Here is a 22,442-nt window from a genome sequence, read left to right as displayed (position 1 = left end):
AGAGAAACAGATCTCACGCAGTGCTGGGGAGGCGGAGAAGATCTGGCAGGGAGGCAGGCGGGAGGACCGTGGCCAGACGCACCTGTTGTCACAAAATGGATAAAACCAAAGGCACATGTGGAAAACAGCTTTTTGGAAAGGCAATCTCATGCAAACTCTGGCTAATGTTACTAAAGCCTGTGATGTGATGTGGGGAGAGGGGAGGAGACGATTGAAGGTGGGAAGGAAGCTTCTCCAGACATAGAGGGAAGTAAAAAGATATCACTTGGTTCCTTCCTTCCGCAGTCAGAGAAAATATAAATTGAAGAATGTTTTAGGAAACTTTGAATAATCTCTAGCTAAATCCAGTTAGGCTCATTGCCGTGTGCTGGAGGAGGGAGGAGAGCCACGGGGCCAAATCACAAGCACTCAGAATAGCGAGGAAGTGTGTAGAACAGGGGACAAGCGTTAGACATAGACCACTCCTGACCTAACGTGGAAGCTGCCTTCTTGCCCTTGATGTCCTAGTGAGTGAAGGAGCAGGGCGACGGGCGCCAAAGAGGGACTGCTCCTTTTGAAAAATAGCCTGGAGGTTCTCTCCTGTTCTGTGCCTGATGCTGAGGGTTGAGGGTTGAATGCTGTGAACACCAGGTGCTTTGCAAAATGGGAATTGGGAGGGTTATTTCATTGTGAGTGGGTAGGGCCACAGAGAAGTGTAGAGCGCATGAGTGAGAGACAGTATGCTGTATCTGAGCCGTTAGGAGAGGGGACTCCCCCCCCCAACAGACACACCATATCTTCTCCACGCTGACCCACCCCCCTCACCCCGCTCTCTAAGAATATTTTTCCTAGGAGGGGGCTTTGGTCTTGAATGTTCTACCATTAATGTTTCAAGTCCCAAAGTAAATTTAGCAAACACCTTTGAAGCAGTTAGAGGTAGACTATTTTTTTTTAAGATTTTTTTTTTTTTTTTATTTGACAGAGATCACAAGTAGGCAGAGAGACAGGCTGGGGGTGGGGGCAAGCAGGCTCCCCGCCGAGCAGAGAGCCAATGCAGGGCTCTATCCCAGGACCCTGGGATCATGACCTGAGCTGAAGGCAGAGGCTTTGACCCACTGAGCCACCCAGGCGCCACAGAGGTAGACCATTTAGAATACGGGGACATAGGAAGATGAAAGAGATGTCTGTCTTGTCCTCAGGGCACTTTTTAAAAATAAAATGATTAAATGTTATGGAGACATATTTAAGGAGAAGCCAGTAAATGAAGATGATACTATTAATGAGTGGGGAAGGAAACCAACTTGGCGAAGAAGTCAGTTCTTTTCAAATTTACCTGCAGACAATGTAATTCTACATTAAATGCCAACGGCTTTGGGGTGTTTTGTTTGAACTTGATGAGCTGATCTGAAAGTGTGTATCAGAGGGCAGGGACCAAGGATAACCGAAGCAGGCCTGAAGGACAAGCTGGATACCTTGCTTTACGGGAACACGTCAAGAATTACCACATGAGGGGCGCCTGGTTCAGTGGGTTAAAGCCTCTGCCTTGGGCTCAGGTCATGATCTCAGGGTCCTGGGATCGAGCCCCACAGCGGGCTCTCTGCTCAGCAGGGAACCTACTTCCCCCTCTCTCTCTGCCTGCTGCTCTGTCTACTTGTGATCTCTCTCTCTCTCTGTCAAATGAATAAATAAAATATAAAAAAAAAAAAAAGAAAAGAAAAGAATTCCTACACGATTGGCGTCCTTTGGAAAGACAAGTTGACCAGAGGAACCAAATCAAGGGCCTGAAGACAGACCCGACTTTAGGCACCGCTGGTTACTGGGCAAAGGAAGGACTATTTTAAATGGTGATTCACTTGGAAATAAAAGAGAAGGGATCCCTCTCTGGCCTCATAGCAACTTATTCCAGGTGGATTAAACACTTTTGTGTGAAAGGCACAGCCACAAAACTTTTAGAAGACAAAGCAGGAGAATATTTTAATGACCTTGTTATAAGGAAGGATCTCTTCCACAAGATGAAGATCAAATGTTGAAGAGAAGATGGAACAACTTGAGTTAATTACTCCTGTGTGGCTTGTGGCTACCTCAGGGCACTTTGGGCACCTGGAAAATACATGAGGATTTTAAGTGAAATGCTGATGTAGAGATTTTCAGAGAACTCTGGGAGCAGGGAAAGCAGGAAGGGTAGGTGGCAGGGCGGGGTGCTTGAGAAAGGGATGGTGGCAAAAAACGTACTGGTGAGGACACGTATGAGGGACTGGTGTGAAGGGAAAGGTGTGAAGTTACCTGGTGAAGGACAGGTGTGAAGGGATGGGTGTGAGAGATTGGTGTGAGGGAATGGGTGAGGGACTGGTGTGAGGGACTGGGTAAGAGGGACTGGTGTGAAGTGATGGGTGTGAAGAGACTGGTATGAAGGGACTGGGTGAGGGACAGGTGTGAAAGGACTGGTGTGAAAGTACCTGGTGAGGGACAGGTGTGAAGGGACAGGGTAAAGGGACAGGTATGAGGGACTGATATGAAAGAGATGGTGTGAGGGACTGGTATGAAGGGACTGGTGTGAGGGACTAGTGGGGGACTGGTGAGGGACTAGTGTGAGGGACTGGGTGAGTGACTGGTGTGGAGTGACTAGTAAGAGGGACTGGTGTGAAAGGACAGGTATGAAGAGACTGGTGTGAAGGTACCTGGTGAGGGACATGTGTGAAGGGACTGGTGTGAACAGATTGGAGTGAAGGACTGGGTGAGTGATTAGTATGAAGGGACAGGTATGAAAGGACAGGTGTGAAGGGACAGGTATGAAGTTATCTGGTGGGATAGGTGTGAAGGGACTGGTGTGAAGCAACTGGTGTGAAGGGACTGGTGTGAAGGGACAAGTGCGAAGAACTGGGTAAGGAACTGGTATGAGGGACAGATGTGGAGGGACAGGTGTAAATGGACTGGTGTGAAGGGACAGGTGTGGGACAGGTGTGGAGGGACAGATATAAAGGGACTGGTGTGAAGGGACAGGTGTGAGGGACTAGGTGAACAACTGGTGTGAGGGACAGGTGTAAAGGGACTGGTGTGAAGGGACAGGTGTGAGGGATTGGTGTGAGGGACTGGGGTGAGGGACCGGTGTGGAGGGATTGGTGTAAAGGGACTGGTGTGAGGGAGTGATGTGAAGGTACTGATGTGAAGGTACCTGGTGAAGGAAGGACAGGTGTGAAGGGACTGGTGTGAGGGACTGGTGTGAAGGTATCTGGTGAAGGAAGGACAGGTGTGAGGGACTGGGGTGAGGGACCGGTATGGAGGGACAGGTGTAAAGGGACTGGTGTGAGGGAGTGGTGTGAAGGGACTGGTGTGAAGGTACCTGGTGAAGGAAGGACAGGTGTGAAGGGACTGGTGTGAGGGAGTGGTGTGAAGGGACTGGTGTGAAGGTACCTGGTGAAGGAAGGACAGGTGTGAAGGGACTGGTGTGAGGGACTGGGTGAGGGAGTGGTGAGTAAGGGCTGGTGGGAGGGACACAAGCTGGGATCTTGAGGGGCTGTGGCATGAGGCTCAGGTGAAAATGCACAGAAGTCATCACCACCTTTGACTCCCTGGAAGCCGTGACTCAGACGGACATTTTGTTGGCTAAGCACTCACGGATGCCGGGAGCAGCACCGTCCAGGTGGGGATGCTTGTTTAGGCCTCTCCTGGAACCCCGAGTTCAGATCTCATAAACGCAGATGACCTCCAAGGACCTCTTCAGGGTAAACACCCCCTGTGTATGAAAGTGATGGTAATTGCATGAGACAGATCATTCCAGAACCTCCGGCTGTGTGAGTGGGTTGCTATTAAACTGTCTCGTTTTAACGGCCACTTTCCTAGGGAGCAGTTTGGCGCCATCCCCCTCGAAATTATCTGCGAATGACTTCCCGTGGGCAGCGTTCTGATGGCACTTCCTGGGGGTGCCTTTATCCCTGCCGCAGCCCCCTGCCCACCTGAGGGAACCGCCAGGGCCCAGGACGGCACCTGACACCCCCACCAGCTGTACGGGCAGGCCGCGAGGAGGGTCTGATCACCACCTGGTGTCAACATTTGGGAAGAAGCACCCAGTTTTCTATCACCTGTGCAACTCTTGAAACAGATGCCATCCATGCTCTTGCTCCCCCAAGGGAAAGTGGCCTTGCCCCAGACATGTGTGGGATTCAAAGCCTGGGTGGGTGGAGGAAACACGCCCAGCATTAGGGGAATGCAGAGTTTTAAAAGTCACTCTGGGAGAGGGTCGTGGGAGGTTTTCCCTGCAGAAGTGACACTTGAGTCCCAGTCTGAAGGTAGGGGTTGTATAAGTCAGAACCTCAGAGAAGATGGCAGGTGCAAAGGTCCAGGGGCTGGAGATGCTAGGAGGGGAAGCCAGTGTGGTGGCAGGCAGCTGAGGCAGAAAGAAATAGATGGGGAAGGTTTGCATTAGCATGGCAAGTGTCCATCGCTAAAGGGTGCATCTGAGGAGGGTAAGGGGCCCTGGGCAGAGCCTGTGTCTTATACATGCACTGACACCTTCACACTCAACTCCTGAGGTGGGGATATGGGAAGCCAGCAAAGAGCTTCCAACAGAGGATGAACCCTGGGGTTGTATTTCAGAAGGTTAAATGGTGGAGTAGGAGGAGGCCAAGTTGGGGGCCCCTGCCATCCAGGTAAGAGGTGATAGAGATCTGGACTGTGGTGGATGGGATTCAGCAATGGGGAGAGTAGTTATCCCTTGGGAGGGGGAGGTGATAGGTGTAGGGTGTGTTTGTGGTACAGAGTGCCCTGAGACATCCAGGTAGGGTGCAGGCATGTAGGCATGTGAGTGGGGAGCCTGGTTGAGGGACCAGGCTACACCCACTCCTGTGGCCCTTGTCAGCTAGAGCCTGGGACAGAGGACTTCTCCCTGAGGGGACGTGGAAGCAGGAAGAGAAGGGGGCCTTGCTCCTAGACACTGTGCAAAGGCAGAGGGTACAGGTCCAGTGCTACCTGGTAGGAAATCTGCACAAAGTCCTGTTCTCACAAGAAGACTCAAGATATATCTAAAATATGCAGTCAACTAGGCTCTAGAATTTGCTGTCTCTCTGTCCATCCATCCATCCATCCATCCATCCTTCCTTCCATCCATCCATCCATCCATCCATCCATCCATCCATCCATCTTTTCATCCTTCCATCCCCATCCATCCCCCATCCATCCAACCATCTATCCATCCATCCATCCATCCACCCACCCATCCCTCCGTCCTCTCTTTCTTCCTTCCATCCATCCTTTCTCCCACTTCATCTGTGCCAGGTATACCACTGGGGCACCCTCTGCTCTGTGGGGAGACAAGTGTGCAAACTTCACAAACAAGGAGGGCAGTTTTCACAATGCACATGCCTCCTGTGGGGACACAGAGGGGGCGGGGGGCAGTTTAGTCCACCTTGTCTGTTGGGAAAGTGATTGGATAAGAGGCTTCCTAGGTAAAGGACAGCTCATCAGGAGTGTGAAGGATCCGTGGGAGGTGGTACTCAGTATCCCTTGGTGAGGTGTGATGCTCAGCATGGGTCTGGCTTGGTTTGGCAGGGAGAACCAGAAGCAGAGAACAGTCTGGCATGAATTTACCAATTGTTCATACATAAGGAACTTGGTGCTTCCAAAGTACTAGCAGGGACTTGAAACTGTTTATTAAACTTCTCATTTACATCTTTACAGCCATTCATTTGTCTAGTTCAACCAACCAACCAATGAACCAATCACTCATTAATCAAATGTTCTTCCTAGAAGGTGCCTGAGGCCATTCCATCTTCCTCTTAAAAGGATCTTAGATCCATTGCCCCATTGCCCGGGGTGGGGGAGGGAGGCGCAGTTCAAATTGTTTCTGTCTCTGAGCCTCAATCACTTCATCTGTGAACTGGGGTTGCTGACACTATGGTGAATTCTGGCTCCCAGTGACAAAGTTAGGAAAAGGCTGTGAAGACCGTCTGCTTTATAGGCAGTGCGAGGATTCATTGCTCTGTATCACACTTATTAAATAGATGGAGATTAATCACCGAGCATGGAGACTGTGAATTGGATTAACTGCTCTGGGCTAGATTCTATTATCATAAGGATAATCATTTGTTCATCCAATGAATATTTACCAAGTGCTTTTCCTGTGTCAAGCACCTTTAAAAAGGGTCTGTCCTCCTCTGTGGGAGCCATTGGAAGCATTTTGATTTCCAGGTGTCTCTGGGGACTGCACCCCAGGCATGCACGGCAGATCCCCTGTAGGACCTGATGGTGGGGGTTGAGACAGCCGGTGTGATCCCTCCCTCCTCCCCCCTGCCTTGCGATAACCTCATTGCGGGAGGGATGTTGCCGGGAGCACGGAGGCTGGAATCCCTGTGAAGAGTGGCCGCTGTCTGCCTCAGTCAAGGCTGTAAGTGCTTTGTATCCATTAACACCTTTCACAACACAGCACCCATTTTGCAGATGAGGAAAATTAGGTTCACAGATCACATTTACCCATAGACTTGAAGCAGCTAAGAAACGGAGCCAGAAACAGCCAGGTCAGTGCCACAGCAAAACCTCTGAGGTCTCCTGAGTGCAGATACACTCGGGAACATGTAGGTTCCAGAATGTGCCCTCCTTCCAGCCATCCTTCTACCCCGTGCCTCCACCCCTGCTGCAGTGGGTGTTAGGGAAGGAGGGGAGCTGCCCGCCACTTCCCCAGGGCTGTTCTGGGAGCTGCGATCCCTCTCTTTTAATGGCCAAGGTGACAGAAACACTTAAACAGGAGACGGATGGGTAAACAAGTGTGTTTGGGAAACATTTCTTTAGACCGGACTCTTTCCACCATGACATGGACATTCGGGCTGGATGCTGGGTTGTGGGGGAGTGGGCTTGTTAGCAGCATCCCCACTGGATGCCAGTGGCACCCCTCCCCCAAGTTGTGATGACCAGAAATATGTCCAAACATTGCCAGTGTCCCGGGGAGCAAAGCCACCCCCAGTTAGAACCAGCGCTGAGCAAGCCCCAGGGGCATTGTCCCCTCCTAACCTAAAGGGGAAGGATCTTCTGAGAGCCACAGGGACATCCCAGCTACCTGGGCCTGGCGCTGTGACCTGGGGCATTTGACAATGCAACCAGAATGAGCGAACGCAAAGGCAGCATCTATCCTGAGCTGGGCAGCTTTGGGTCTGGCCCAGGAGGCTGGCTTGCACACCTGTTCAGAGCCCCCAGCCGGAAGCCTGTGCAGGGGCCTCTGGCTTCCCCCCTGAGCCCACCCCCCTGGAGTCCCCGGGGTGGCTGTCCTTGCCCCTTCACTTGTCCTAATCCCAAAGACCCTTTCCATGTTCGTCTGACCCTACTCTGCCTACAGCAGCCCCAAGCCACCAAATGTCACTCCTCCTCACTCCTAATGTCAGTTTTCCTGGTCTCTGTGCATTTTGAACCACATCTCCCTCTGTGTCTTGCTTTTCCGGTAGTGTCATGGGGAAGGGGGTCTCTGGGCTGCTCTGCTTTCAGCCCTCACTGTCCCAGGCAGGTGTTCCCTCTGTCTAGAAGGGGCTCTTCCCTTCTCCCTTTGCTGAACTCTGCCCTGCCCTCAAAGCACAGCTTGCATGACACTCTCCAGGCGGGCTTGTGGTCCCTGTGCCTGCCTAACACCCCAGGCTCCTGTGCTTTTTGTTCAGGACCCCTCCTGCAGCCCTGCGAGTGCCCCACAGATCCGGCTGGGCCTGGTTGCTCTCTGGTCTTGCTGAGATATTCAGGACCTGGCCTGGTTCTGGAGCTGGACTTAGGTGATGTCATGCTGCCTATGGTCTGGGGGGACACCCTACACCACTGTCCTGCCCCGTGGTGATGTGGGCACCACGAGAGGGACAGACAGAGGACAGGGCATACCCAGAAGATGCTGGAGCCCTCACAGTGGAGGACCCATGTAGGACTTCCTGGTGGCCCCAAGTGGTGGTGCGGGCACTCTTGGACAGGCAGAGGCCCTGAGGAAAGCATCAGCAGAAGCCCAGATGGGGTGATCACTCTCCTTCCTGGAGTTGAGGGCTTGCAGGGAGTGGCACAGAATTTTGAGGTCCTGGGTTCAAACCCACTGTGCAATCTTGGACAGTTCCTGTCCCTCCCTGGGCCTCAGTGTCCTCATATATAACATGAGGTTGCCAGTAGTACCTCCCCCTTCAGTTGGTCATAGGGGATGGGGGGGAGCTGCCCCACAGGGCTCAGCAGAACAGCTCGTACCCCATGCCCACTCCTGAATCTCCATTACCAGCACCGATCAGGGGGTCCATCCCATGGCTGTGCTGGGGAGGGCCTGGGGCAGATGTATGGAGGTGGGACTTAATTCCCAAACATTCTATTTGGGAAGCAGGTAAAAGCCCACCTGGAACTGTCCTTTAGATAGATGTGGTGATGTGCCTGTTGGACCCAAGGCAGGGAGGCTGATGTGGAGGCTGTGGCCAGAATTCCAGGGCCGTGCAAGTCTGACAAATGCTCCCACCCTTGCGGCTCTGAGCAGGAGAAATGCCAGCAGAGGAGCCACTAGAATGGCTTGTAATTACCTTCATTGATCTGTTTGTTCTGTTTCACTCATCCTTGTCCATGGTGGCCGGGGCTGGGGCGCTTCACAACCTGTCCAGGGTTTGGCAGTCTGTATTTACTCCCCTCGTGTAAGGAGCCGCCAAGAACACACCACATTCAGGGAGTGGGGTGGAGAAGGTGATGGATTGATTTTTCTCCTGAAAGGTAATTTCTGGGGAATTCTTTGCCTGGAGGCAGGGTGGTGGGTGGGAAGACAGAAGACAGACTCTGCTGTTGTCAGACGGCGTTGTCTCCTCTCCCTGGTGGCCTGGCTGGGCGACTGTGCCTCCCAACTTTCAGCCCCCTGGGGTGCTTTTTCCCTGGGTCATCGGGAAGAGTGGCAGAGAGAATGCAGGGACAGGGCTCCCCCGACCCTGACCCTGTCCTGGGCACAGCCAGGTGCAAAGGAAGGTGAGGAAGCCACGGGGGCTCTGGGCATGTGCCACCTGGCTGTGGTGGCCGCTCCAAGCCCAAGACCCTCCCCGGCGCTTCCTCACGCCTGCTGCAGAGCCAAGAAGTACATGCAGGTGTCACTCTTCTTTGGAACTTAGTCCTTTTAGGACTTCATAATGGGGTCCATTAGCATGTTGGTAACATTGCTAATTTCTGAGAGGTAGACCCTATTTCCCCACCCACTGGGGCTGGCGTGCTGCTTTGATCAGTCCAGAAATTGAGGTTTGCCAAGCAAGACGCAAATGGAGAATTCTAGTTAGTGGCTTCAAAAAGTGAGACCAAGTTAGCTTTGGGGATGCTAATTAATGGGCAGCAGCAGTGGCAGTGAAGGGGTGGGGAGTACTTAGACCTGAACACAGACTCTTTCTGTGCCTGGCCGCCTTCCCTACCCACCCCACGAGCCATTTGGATGTCACCTCATCCCCAAAGTGTTCCCAGATGGCCTCATTCCAGTTGCATCTCCCACCTAGCCCAGGAGTCTCCTGAACGCCAGTGACCAGGAACACCTCCTCTGGGCTCCCACGGCAGCTTCTCCCTGTGGGGCCTGGCGTCAAAATGCGGGCCACATGCCACTTTGTGCAAACCCACCCTGTTTTTGATACTGTCACTGGCTGTGGAGTTCTAGCTAATGCAGAGAACACTTATGCCCTCTCCCTGCACAAACACGACCCCAGAGATCAACACTGCTTGTTTGCTTCTGTGCACATACGTGTCCTAGGCCCCAAAACATTCCAGTCATTTACGTAACTTTGTGACTACAGAAGGCTCCACTGCTTTTGACTATCACTAAGCTACACCAAGTGGGAACAATTTGACTAAAACGTAAACAACCTAATTTCGGTGAAATGGCACTTGTTAGAAATTACTTTATGAAACATAAAATGTCAGGTTAATTTATTCGATAACATCTTTCTCTGGCTTTTTTCCCCAAGCTGGGTGTTTCTTTTTGTCTTAGCACAAAGTAACCAGCCATAGAGAGCTCGCAGGCTGCTTGTTGGTGGGGGACGAGAGATCCTTGTCCCTAGGTTCTCGGAGACCTTGGTGGCTGGGCTGTGTCCGGCTGTGGTGTGGGCCGTGGGGCTGCAGGCTAGGCCTCCGTCTCTGCCCCCGGAATGTCCAGCTTTGGCCGGGGTGCAGGCTAGTCTCACAACGGAGGCCGTTTGCCCCCCTGGGAGACAGAGATTATTCTGTCCCCTGCTCTGGGTGGCTTGAGCCCGAAAGGAGAAGACAGCATGTAAAATCTCGAGGTGTGGTTGCTTAAACAGAGTCGGTGCTCAGCAAAGGCTCTCCTTAAATGCTTTTGGTTTGGCGTTAGCAGATGATTGATTAACCTTCTAATGGTAGGAACAATGATTTCTTTTCATTACTGGGCCTGGGGGGTGTGGAGCTGTCTTCAGCATGAAGGGGGCCCTCAGTAAGCACCTGGTGAATGAGCAGAGCGCTGTGGGAAAACCAGGGCTATTGCGATCAGACCAGCTCCGTGCTGCATCTCAGGCCGGGCTCCCGCAGGAGCCCAGGAGGGGAGCAAGGCCAGCCGGTTCCTCCTCGGGAAGCCCCACCCCTTCCTTCCCCACCTGCCTCGGAGCTGACACCCATGACCGTGAGCTGGTACTGTGCGCAGGGCCCCCCGTGGGGTCCTCCTGAGGAGGAGTGCCCGTGTTTTCTCTCCCTGGGACATGTGTGTCCCCACTGCTCAGAGCAGGAAGCCGAGGCTCAGACAGTGAAGTCCACTCAAGGGGACTCAGTGAGTCCGTGGGGGTCAGACTCGAAAAGGCCTTGTTGGTCCCCAAGAGAAGTGGGGACGTCTTGGAACAGCAGCTCTGCGAGGGCTCCAGTCAGTGGTTGGGGGTGGGGACAGAGCCGCCCAGGTGTCTGGGTGTCCTTGCCAGCAACTGCCTCTCACAGCTCCCAGCCACAGGGGGGAGTCTTTCTCTGGCTGCCTGCTGGTCACAGAGGGCCCAAGACCAGCCCGGGGCTCCTCCATCACCTCTTCCAGGAAGCCTCTAGTTTCCAGAGCTCTTGGGACTCTGAGGCCTGCGTCCATCTGCCGGGCTGCCTCCCCAGTTCTGTCCCTCGAGGAGAGTGTCAGCCCTTCCCAGGGGAGGCGGGCAGGAGAGTGCTCGGTGCACCCATAGACGAGCAAGCATCTCTGTGGTCTGTTGTATTCCAAGGTACCCCGCTCCTGCCTGTCTGCACACAGCAGCACTCCAGAACGCTTCTTTGGCAGTGAATGAATAAGACAGGAAGGGGAAGGATGCGCTAGGAGGGAGGACAGGATGGAAGGAAGGGGACAGACTTGGCCGGTGGTCCTGGAGTCCTGGGGTCCTGGGGTTGCCCTCAGCCAGAAGTCCAAGACTGACATATCAGCAGATGTTCCCCTTGAAGCTATAGGGGAAGGTCCTTCCCAGCGTCTCCCCCAGCTTCTGGGCTTTGCCGTCGTCCTTGGCGCTCCCTGCCTTGTAGACAGTCCCCCGTCTCCACCTTTGCCTCCCATGGTGTTCTCCATGTGTGTCTGTGTCATCATGTCCCCTTTTCATAGGGACACCTGTCCTGTTGAATCTGCGCCCACCCCTAATGACCCGCTTTAGCCTGATCACCTCTGCAAAGCCCCTGTCCGCCTCAGGTTGCATTTGGGGTAGTCGAGGTTAGGACTGCCCGTGAATTTGGGCCCCCGACTTGCAGTGCTGTTGCCCCCACGGGTGGCTCTCGCTCTGTGTCTGAGGGCCCCAGGGGACCTCGGGGACCATAGGAACCCTTGTCTGAGTGCTCGGGAGGAGTGACCGCTACCCTGCCTTCATCCCAGACCTGTCCCCGTGGAGCAGGCCCCATGAAGCTCTTTGTAGAAGGGAGCCCCGTAACACGGTCCCTGTCACCGTGAGTATTACAGATACTGGATTCCAGAGAAAGAGAAGCAAAGTCCCAGCAGTGAAGAGGAAACACCCCAGTTTCCTGGACGCCGTCTGGCCTGTTCAGGGCAGGCGCTTCCTGCTTGCCTTCCTGGCATCCACGGGCTCGTGTGACTCTGAACTTCATCACAGGGGCTGAGCTTCCGCAGGGCCCTTGGCTTCTGAAGATAATGTCCCCTCTGGTGCGCCTCCTTCCATCGCTGGGATGGCTTGCTGCTTAGCAGCCAGGAGCTGGGATGGAGAGGGAGCCGGGCTGGCAGCTCTGGATTCTGCAGGGATGCCCACGTGCTCTGCACATTTGTTTCCCCAGACTGAAGATCGATGAGACATGATTTTAAAAATAAATAACTGGTCCTGAAGAAGAACTGTTTTATTTTATTTATTTTTGAGATAGAGCGTATGCACATCTGAGTGGGGGGAGGGGCAGAGGGTGAGAGAGAATCTCAAGCAGGCTCCCCGCTGAGTGCAGAGTCTGACACGGGGCTCGACCTCACGACCCTGAGATCATGACCTGAGCCGAATTCAAGCGTCAGTGGCTCACCGACGGAGCCACCAAGGCACCCAGAAGAACTATCTTAAAACAGTTTCCTGGACTGCCCTGGATGGGACCTGCCTCTCTCCTCTGGGGCTAACAGGCAGGGGAGAGGCTCGCCCTGCCCTTGGGGTGCAGGCTGTGGGCCACATCTCATCAGGGGGCGGTGGTGGTGGTGAGGGATGATGATGATGAAGATGATGGTTGGTTCATGACACCACGAGGGGTCATTTCTCCCCTGGGAAGTCTGGGGGCTGTTGCTGTCTGCCTTCTGTCCTGGGTGAGGCACTCGGTTCTTTGATCCTCTGGTTGGGAGGTGACATGCCCATGTCGCTCAGTCAGGGGGCTACAACCAGTCACACAGGAGACTGAGAGCTAGGGGCACGCGGGGGTTTTGGTGGGTGCTAACTTCTCCGCCACCCAAGCCTCTATTTGGGCACGGATCTGCTGACTTCAACACCCACATTTATCTCTTAAGTGTATTCTTTCTTAGAGTTCTACATTTTGTAGCCATTTTAGATTTATAGAAAAATTGCAAAGATAATGATGAGAGCCCCTGCATATCTCCTGCCCAGTTCGCTGTTACTAATTTGGGACCTTGGGACCTTGGACCTGATGCATTATGACTGTCTATACTCTATTCTATATTCAGATTTCCTCCATATTTCCTCAGTGGCCACATTCTGTACCAGGACCGCATCCAGAATGTCCCAGGACACTTAGCGGTCATGTGTCCCGAGGCTCCCCCACAGTGCTGCAGTCCTTGGACTTTTCTGCCTGTCGATGACCTTGAACACCTGAAGAGTGCTCATCAGATGTTTTTTAAGGGGGTTTCTCAGGATTTGTCTGATGTTTTCCCTGTGATTAAACCGAGGTCATGGTTTTGGGGAGAGGAAGACCACAGAGGTGAAGTGCTCTCCTCGTCACATCATTTGTGAATGTGACCTGTCACCGTGGCATTGACCTTGGTCTCCTGGCCGAGGTGGTGTTTGTCAGGGGTCTCGACTATAAGGTTCCCCTTTGCACGCTCTGCTCTGTGGTGGGAAGTCATCGGGGCAGCTCCCAACTTAGGGACTGGGGAGTTGTGGCCCCCTTCCTGGAGGGCAGGGTGTCCACACCAAGTACTGAGAATTCTTCTTCAAAAGACGTTTGTGGTGTCCCCTGCCCTCCATGTATTTATTTATTCCATTGTTTCTTTACATGGGGATGGATGCATGAATGTTTATTTTATGCTTTGGGTTATAATCCAGTCCTTCTGTATTTACTGTTTGGCTCAGATGGGTCTAGCATTGGCCCCTGGGAGCTCATTCAGTTGGCTCCTGTCCTGTGGGCACACTCCCAGCATTGTCATTTTTGTTTTGTGTTTAGCACTTCCTCACTTTCTGGTGATGCACTGGGCTCACTGTCCACGTTCCCCATCCAGTCCCAGAATCAGCTCCTTCCCCGCTGAGCCTTGGCTGCTCTGTTAAAGGTTGACCATAGAAGCCAAGGTCAGAGCGTCCTCACCCCCAGCACGGGCTCCCAGAGCTCCGCAGCTCACGGGGCCCCCAGTGTCTCTGTGGATTCTGCACCACAAAACAAAGTCTACAAGGTCTATTTATTCAATAGTCAGGTCCACACAACCTAGTAAGTGCGTATGTCCTGACAATGTCACAGCACAGTCATCTTGAAAAACAAATAGAGCCCGAAGGAGTTTATTTCTGTTTCGTTCCTCACCATGACTTGTTGATGGGAACGCACACATCCGTCAGACTCTCTGCTCCTTCTGGAACCCTGGGGTCACAGCCCCGTCACACGTCAGCACCCGCCTCTCCTCCTCCACACCCTCCTCTGCTCTTCCTTCTTGTCACAACACCTGCCAGAAACCCGACGTGGCAAAGGGAGGGCGTCATCGAAAGGGATATGGCATGCTCTCATTTGGAAACTGGAAGTGGGTGCAGAATCCAGAAAATGTTGAACCTCACTGTGTTTTTCTCAAAAAACAAAACAAAACAAAACAAAAAGGCCACTGCATCCCTGTGAGCTCGCTACAGCACCCTCAGGTGCCTTGGCCCGCAGTTTGGGAACCGTGGCACTGAATGGTAGCCGTCTGCTGTTGTGACAGGGTAGCAGGGGGACACTGGGCCAGAGTGGCCAAGGTGGCTCATCTGTGCCTGTAGGGGTCAAGGAGCACACATCAGGAGTTGCAAACCTTTGCTCAGCACCTGTAGAATGCTCCCTGGGGGTCATAAGGGAATGGCTCTGAGCTCACCTGCATCTTGGATCTGCGGGGACTGTGGCATTCCGCCATCCTGCCGGGGTCTTATGTCTCTCGTCAGCATCTATATCTATAGCTCTGTGGTGAGCCGAGGAGCCAAGGAGGCTGTCCAGCTCCCTGTATTTTCAAGGACAATGCTGTCCCCCTTTTCCCCACACCTGCCAGGTGGCACTGATGATGCAGAGGTAAAAGGTCAGGAGGCGTGTGTTCCAGGCTGTATGCAGGCTCAGTGCGGTGCCCCATGCTGACCCCTTTGCACAAGCCCCCAAGCATCCATCTGGGAGGGGTACAGGCAATGGCGCAGCTTTGCACAGCCTTTCAGGGTGTGCTCCTGGAGGCCGGGCTCACCGCTAGCCTGGGCGAAGGCCAGCCTCGGGGGATTCTCTGGTAGAAACAGTGGCTGGACAAAGAAACGTGGGGACTGGCCTCCCAGGCACTCTCTGGCCTGAATTCTACCTGCCCACTTTCCAACAGGTGTGACTCTTCCTTTTGAGGTCGGGGGACGACATCCAGATGCCCCAGCCAATCTGCTCTCTTCATGTCATGCTTCCAGATCAAGCCCTGGGGTGACAGCAAAACCAGGGCCACTGAGGGAAGTGAACGGCCACTGAAAGGGACCAGGAGCTGGGCAAGGGGCAAACTAGAGTTATCAGTTAGGGCTGGGCTTGGTCACTTTCTGACTGTAGGACCTTGGCCACAGGTCCCTCTGAGCCTCAGCTTGCTTCTCTGCGAAATGGGTAGCAGTGTGGCAGCATAGGGACTCACATGTATGCCCATGGGGCAAGTGGAATGACAGCAAGCATGGCACAGTGCAGGTGCTGCCCATCCCCCATGTGGAGGACAGATGCTGCAGGGTGTGGATGGTGGGACACCCTGTGTCTCTGCACTCAGAGGTGCCCAGGTGACTGGCAGGCTGAGCCCCTCCCTCTGCTGAGTGTGAGGCCAGAGCTTGGAGAACCCATGTGGTCTGGCTGTGTTTCATAAAGTATGCGTATTTTATACTGTCCACCCTACAAACATCCCCCATGTGTGCACGTGTATGTGGACAGTGTTCCATCCATCATGCGTGAACATGTGTGCTAGATATAATGCGCCATTTGTAAGGGGCATGTGTCTTGCCCACACAACACGGTGCTCCTCCCTTTGTGGAATTTTAATGGTTCTTCAAGGTCCTTCTAACTTTCTCAAGCTCCACCCCCCCCGCCAGACAAAGGGTCTACCGTGCCCCTGGGGTATGGCAGGGCAAGTATGGGATACAGGGGGAAGAGGGGGGTCCTTTAAGTACTCTTGGCTCCAGTAAGTGGCCCTTTCTGAGCCAGTGGATGGATGCGTCTGTGTTGGACCCTTCTGTTCCCCGCTTGACAGATAAGACCTTTAAAGACAACCGGGGCGATCTGTTAGCAGGAGAAAAGGTGCTTTGTCTCCAGGCCTGCTAGGGACAGACGAGGCCACACAGCCCTATTCCTGCTGCTTCAGAACATGAGAGCAAGGACCCCGAATCCGGCACTGGCTCAGAATGCTAATTGCCTCGTCTAAGGTGTTATTGATAAAGGCGGCCAGAGAGAGCAGGTAATTCATTATTTAGGGCTTGGGATGTCCATGGACGGGATGGCAGTGATTAATGGATTGGGAAACCGCCTGTTGGCTCTGGAGTCCCAATTTATGGGCCCATGAAGCAGCAGCCAGCAGAGCCCGGGGATGGCCAGGCGCCAAACGTGCGTCTTACCATGTGCGGGGGCCCTGGACCCTCTCCGGGCACAGCAGGTGCATTCTGAGACTTGAGCCTTCACCAGCCACTGCTGGAGGCTGCCGGAGGGTCCTCCTTGTCACATCAATGCCCAAGCGTGGTCCCCTCATCTGACACCCACCCTCCTCTGCAGCCCAGGCGGCTCCACCAGAGAGCCTGTGGGCCTATCCATGTCCCCCCCATGTCTCTGTTTTCAGAGGGAAGCGAATTTATTTCCATAAGCCTCCGCCCCTCTGCCCTGTGGGTCAGCCACCCCTTTCTGAGGACCCAGAGGGAGGTGGCGGCCCCCCAGGGGTGAAGGGGGTGGATTTAGCTCTCAGGCACCCGACTTGAAGTGTGGGTTCCTGGCACGGACTTCGCCCTTTCCTCCGTGCCAGACCGCATCTGCCATGCCTTGGCACCAGACTTCTGGGTCTCCAGCTTTCTTCCAGAAGGGAGGTTGTCATGGGTGTAGGAAGCCACACTCCATGCAGCATTCAAATATGGGCAGGACGGGGGCGGGGAGGGTGGCTGGCGGTGCGAGGCTTGGTGATCCAGAGACGAAATTCCTGATGGGTGTTATTCGGAGAAGCAATTCAGCAAGCTTATCTCCCTGTGTGATGTGGTTGCGCTGCTGGGAGGAGGGACAGCGTCCCTGGCTACCGGCCACCCGCTTCTCTGTCCCGCATCAGCCCAGAGGGATTTCAGAGGCCGGGGGGGCATAGGGCACTGCTCTCCTTGGGAATCTGTGTTTGCAGATTGAATGGCCCCATCTTCCTGGCTGGAGCGCCCAGTATTTATTAAAATAATGAACCCCGGGGCGCCTGGGTGGCTCAGTCTTTTGGACATCTGCCTCTTGATTTCAGCTCAGGTCGTGATGTCCGGGTCAGGAGATGGGGCCCTCCGTTCAGCTCTGTGCTTAGCAGTGAGTCTGCTTGGGATTCTCTCTCTCTCCCTCTGCCCTCCCAGACCCACCACACATGTGCTCTCTTTCTCTCAAATAAATATATCTTTAAAAAAATAAAAACTAAACTAAGCTAACAAATCCCGGAGGGCAACCCCCAGGCCCAGACACCCCTTAATGCCAGTGTTTGTTCTAGAAGCTGACAGAACAGCAAAGAGCCTCTACATATTTGCTTGTTGGGTTTTTCAGCAGATGCTCTCCTTGCCTTGGGCTGGGGGCCGCAAACACAGAGGGCTCAGACGCAGCCCCAGTTTCAGGAGAGGCAGACAAGATGTCTTTGCTGGCTAGAGAAGCCTTAAACTGGACCATGAGGAGGAGACTTGCTCGTCCGGGAAGGAGGGGTCAGGCGGGGACTAAAGGAAAGGCTTCCCGGCAGCTAGCTTGGAAGAGGCAGAGACACAGAAGTGGGAAACCGAGTGGCAGGTCTGGGGCAAGCCTGTGCCGGGTGCCTCCGCTCACCCCCGTGTTTGCTGATTGTACACGGCTGGGCTCGCCCCCCCCCCCCCGCGACCAGTGAGGCGGGAGACACTGGGGGCCACCAGTGAGTCCAGTGTGATCTGGAAGGGGAGGAGGAGGTGATGGGGACCGGGAAGGGAGGGTCAGGGTGAGGAAGGGGAGGAACCCCGTGCCAGCAGGACACGCCAGGCGGGAAAGGGCCCCTGAGGCAAGTGGCTTCGAGCCTCACAGCTTTAAATCATGAACATTACTCAGTGTTAATAATGGTGATTATCATCAGTAATGGGAAGGGACAGATGTATCCTGATAACAAGACCAGCTAGTTGGCTTCCTGGGACCCACCAGCCCCCGCGTGGGGATGGAAACTGCACGTAATTGCTCTTCAGAGAGAGAAGCAGTTTCTGGTCCCATTCACTGGGCGTGGGGAGGACGTACCGGGAGCCGCCCTCCGGCTTGCTGCTGGGGGGCGCTCGGCAGCGCTCGAGTGCCAGCAGGAGGGACTTAGCAGTGCGCATCTCCCGTGTTCACATCTGATGCCATGTCCCTTAGGGCTGGAAGCGCTGTGATGCTCCCCGCCATCCCCAAATCAACCACAGGCCCTTCGGCCTCAGAGCCTTGTCCTGCCCCCCACCCTGCTCCCTGTCCTTGGGGCTCCTGACCTGCTAGGCCTGAGTGGGGAGGAGGGATGGGCAGCAGCCCTATCCCTCTCCTTTCTTAGCTTCTCCCCATGCATCCTGATCTCTCAGAACCAGCTGCCTCCTCCAATCAGTCCTCTGGGCCCAGCCAGGCCTGGAGTCCTTTAGGGGCCCTACATACTCTTTCATGAGCCACTGTCTTTCATCTCTTGATGGGACAATGAGACTCTTTTCTGTGTCCTCCTCCAGACCGTTTGCTCCCCGAGGGCAGGGCCTGCGTTGGTCTGGTTCACGGTTGGTGTCCATTGCTTGCCAGTGCCTGGAACCTACCTGGCTCCACACCTGTCTGCCTGGGGACCACAGACTGCACAGCAGAGGGGCCGGACATCTCTCTATCCCCCTGCACAGCAAACTCATGGAGAGGTGTTGCGTTTTTCAGATTTTTAACCAATGGGCTCCAAAAAATACTGAACCCCTTTAGAAAACTTCAAAATAAGCTAGAAGTTTTTGTTTCTCAGAATTTATGGTCTGCACATTTGAGAGATTTCGTAAGTGACGCACATTTCCTAACACTGGCGAGACTGCCAAACATCCATTTTCAGAGAACTCCCTCCAGAACCGATATCTCATTGGAAAGGAAGGGTTTTCTCACTTATTATTAAAGCAATTCTTGATCAGAGGGGACCAGTTGCATGTGTTGATTCTCTGTGAAAACATAAGCAGGGTAGTGTTCGAGTGATAACAGCCTGCCTTGGGTTCCACTTGGAACTTGTGTCTTTTGGTAAAAGAAAAAAGCATAATTCATCTTCCAGCTCAATGGCCCTTAAAAGCACCTTGCTTAGAAGACGTACCTGCAGCGGGGTCCCCAGGGTCTCCATGGCCACGCCCCCTCTCATGGTGGATGGCTTTTGTCCTTATAAGGCAGTCCCCCCTGGGACTCTCCTGGGTGGGTGAATGTCAACAGACCGGACTGCAGTGCAGCCAGGGGGTCCACGTCGGTCTTGCAGCTGAGTGGGTGAAGCCACTTTGCACCCCGTTTTTCAGATCAAATAGAAGCACGCATTGAATTCTGCTAGTTACGTGTTGCATGTCACTGTCCCACTCAGCGGTGAGGAACAAGGACAGAGGCAAGCCTAACGCAGGGTAGCCACATGTGCTGAGCTGTGGCTCAGAGCCCTTGGCCTCTGCTGGGCTGCAGGTTCTCTGCCCCTTACAGTAACTCACGGCCCCTTACGATAACTAACACACAGGGTGAATTTCAAACAGCGGCCCCGCCCTCAGGGCCAGGCTCTGCATGCGCACTACATCTCACCAGCCTCCTGGGTTTTCCTGGGAGGCACCAGCCGTCCTCGTGCTGCCCCAGCCCGTCTACCCAAGGCCCTCAGTCCCAGAGACTCCCCGGGGCCTCCCTCCATGGCTAAGCTGTCCAGACTGGCGCGCCTCCTCTCCCCCAGGCCTTCTCTTTTCTCTTGCTGACTCTTCTTCAAAGCACCTGTCACCTTTGGAAGTCATCGTCCTTGTGTGCGAGCCCCACGGGGCAGACTCTGTCCCACGTTCTGCCTCGGTGACAGGACACCCCTGTGCAGATCCCCCCTTCTCCCCGTGGTGACCTTGATGACCTGCCTTACCGTCCGCCAAGGTGTGCTGGGACAACATGAGCCAAATGCATGTCTTCACTTAGAGGACAGTGAGGTTTTGGAAGCGAGATGAAATTCGGCTCCCTATACCCCACAGTTACTCCTCTCATACTTCCCCCGATTTCAGACACACGCATTCACACAGAACATCAGAGTGGGGCAGGGGGCGATGGGGCTGTTCTCGTTATAGGAAAGGGGGAGAGGGACAGGGAAGGGGGAGGGAGGGGAAGGGAAAGAAGGGAAGCAGGGAAACAGGAGGAAGGGAGGGAAGCTGGCCATTTGCAAAGGAAGCAGAGTGATCCTTCTCTCCCAGGGCAGGACTTTTAGAAAGGTCAGTGTCAGCCGCAGACCTTGTAGCTTCCTTGACTGAGTCTGTGGAGATGGCCACGTTGCTGTGAGAGGTGCGGCGTGCCACGGGCTGTCCTCAGCCACGCCGTGAGCGAGTGCAACGGTCCTTAAAGGCTTTCTCGTCCTTGGGCTCCTCTCATCTTACCATCATTCCTTGCCCAGGGGAGGAACTGCCACCGACTGACCTGCCTGTGGACGGCTCTTTTCCTCCTGGGCCTACTGCCTTGGACATTCCAGAAGCTGTGGGTGCTGTGTGGTCGGAGCTTCAAGGGAAGGTGACAGTGAGACAGATGAGGATTCCCAGGTGTGATGTCACACAGTAAAGGCCCAGGGACTGGAGGCAGGATGCCATAGCAGGGGGTGGCCACAGGGGAGGGCGGCCGCAGGGGAAGGCTGTGGTCCCTGGGGTCCGCCACAGTTACCCCTTGTGAAATGAAGAGTCCATGAGGAGATCTCATGCAGCTTTCCCCCTAAGTTCTAGGCTGGCTCAGTGCATAGAAATACCAGGTGAGCACACACTTAATTCCACAATTTCTAAAAGCCATGCTCAAAAATATTAAGGAAAAACAATGTAATTGCTTTAATAGTATATTTTATGTAATGCAATATTATGTTGTAGGGGAGGAGAAATTTTCCTCTATAGATTTTTCTGACTGGTCTAAGATTTAAATTGATGTGAGACAGATTAACAGAAGAAAATCAAATTTAATTTTTACATTTGGGAATCCCCCCATCCCCATACATGAGAGGATCAAAGTCGGAAATGAACAATATGGTGTGGGTCCCATCCTGACCTAGGGGATGGGGTGGGGGCCTGGGGCTTCAAAGGGGAGGAGGGCAGTTAAGGGAGGGGCCAAAAGCTTCCCTGGAGCCCTCAGGGTCTGGATTGCCTTTGGCTGAAAATAGTCAACACGCTAATATGGTACGTGGTGGGGAGACCTGCTCTGAACCCCTTCTGCTGAGTTTTTGAGATGTGAAAGAGGTTGCGTGGTCCCAAAGCTGAGTGGGTGGATTGCTCCCTGTCCTGTTAAGAGCCTTGGTCCTGAGAATGGGTCAGGCCAGTTAAACTGTTGTGACCGGTTTCACGAAATGGTCTTGTGGGTGAGCTCCCAAAGTTAGGCCTCGATCGTGCAAGCAACCGGGTAATTAATAAGAGGTATTTCTGGGGCGCTGGGGTGGCTCAGTGGGTTAAAGCCTCTGCCTTTGGCTTAGATCATGATCTCAGGGTCCTGGGATCGAGCCCCACATTGGGACTCTCTGCTCAGCAGGGAACCTGCTTCCTCCTTTCTCTCTGCCTGCCTCTCTGTCTACTTGTGATCTCTGCCTGTCAAATAAATAAATAAAAAAAGAGGTATTTCTATGGAAACTAGACACACACTGGTTAGCAGAGCGAGTTCCAAGCCCCATGTCTGAGTGCCGTCGGTGGGATTTCTGGGCATCAGGCTCAAAGCACCCGCACGTGGAGAGAGGGCCGGCGGTGGCAGTCTGGTACAGTGTCATGGTTTGCCGTTTGCTGATCACTGGAGGTCCCTCCGCGTGGCCCACGCAGCAGCAGACAGGGGTCTGTCTGAATAGGGCTGTTGTAGTGATTCCTCTCAAGCTTGCATCAGGCTGCCTCGTGTGCAGGGCCTCGGGGGCAAGGGGCAGTTCTCGTTCTTGGTGACTCCAAGTCAAAAGGATGGGAGAGGATGAGAAATGTTGGTTTGGAGAGTCATAAGCAGATATTTGAGGACATCAGAAGAATTCAGGATCTCATCCAGTTTAGGAGCAAATAGTAACGCCTGAAAGACCATTCGTCAGATCTAGAATCATCTACTACCCAACAGGTTATGTTGGGGAGACATACTTTTTCTCTATAAAACCACCCTCCTTTCCACCAAAGATAGCCAAATGAAGACTCGTTTGTTTGCAAAATGAGTCTGGTTTCGGACGGACTTGGCCTGACAACGTGCAAAAGTGGCCCGAGAATGGTCTTGGGCCGCGTGGGCTGTTTTTAAATCTGCTTTGCTGGAACTTT

At 53.8% G+C, this 22,442-nt stretch overlaps 1 protein-coding gene across 4 annotated transcripts in view; it reads left to right on the top strand.

The window, feature by feature from the left end:
* Window positions 1-22,442, top strand: part of SORCS2 (sortilin related VPS10 domain containing receptor 2) — a 420,986-nt gene that overhangs the window by 267,612 nt on the left and 130,932 nt on the right. The gene's annotated exons all lie outside the window — the stretch shown is intronic.

Source organism: Lutra lutra, chromosome 2, assembly GCF_902655055.1.
Source record: "Lutra lutra chromosome 2, mLutLut1.2, whole genome shotgun sequence".
Taxonomy (NCBI): Eukaryota; Metazoa; Chordata; class Mammalia; order Carnivora; family Mustelidae; genus Lutra; species Lutra lutra.
This window is presented reverse-complemented; position numbering and strand designations above follow the sequence as displayed.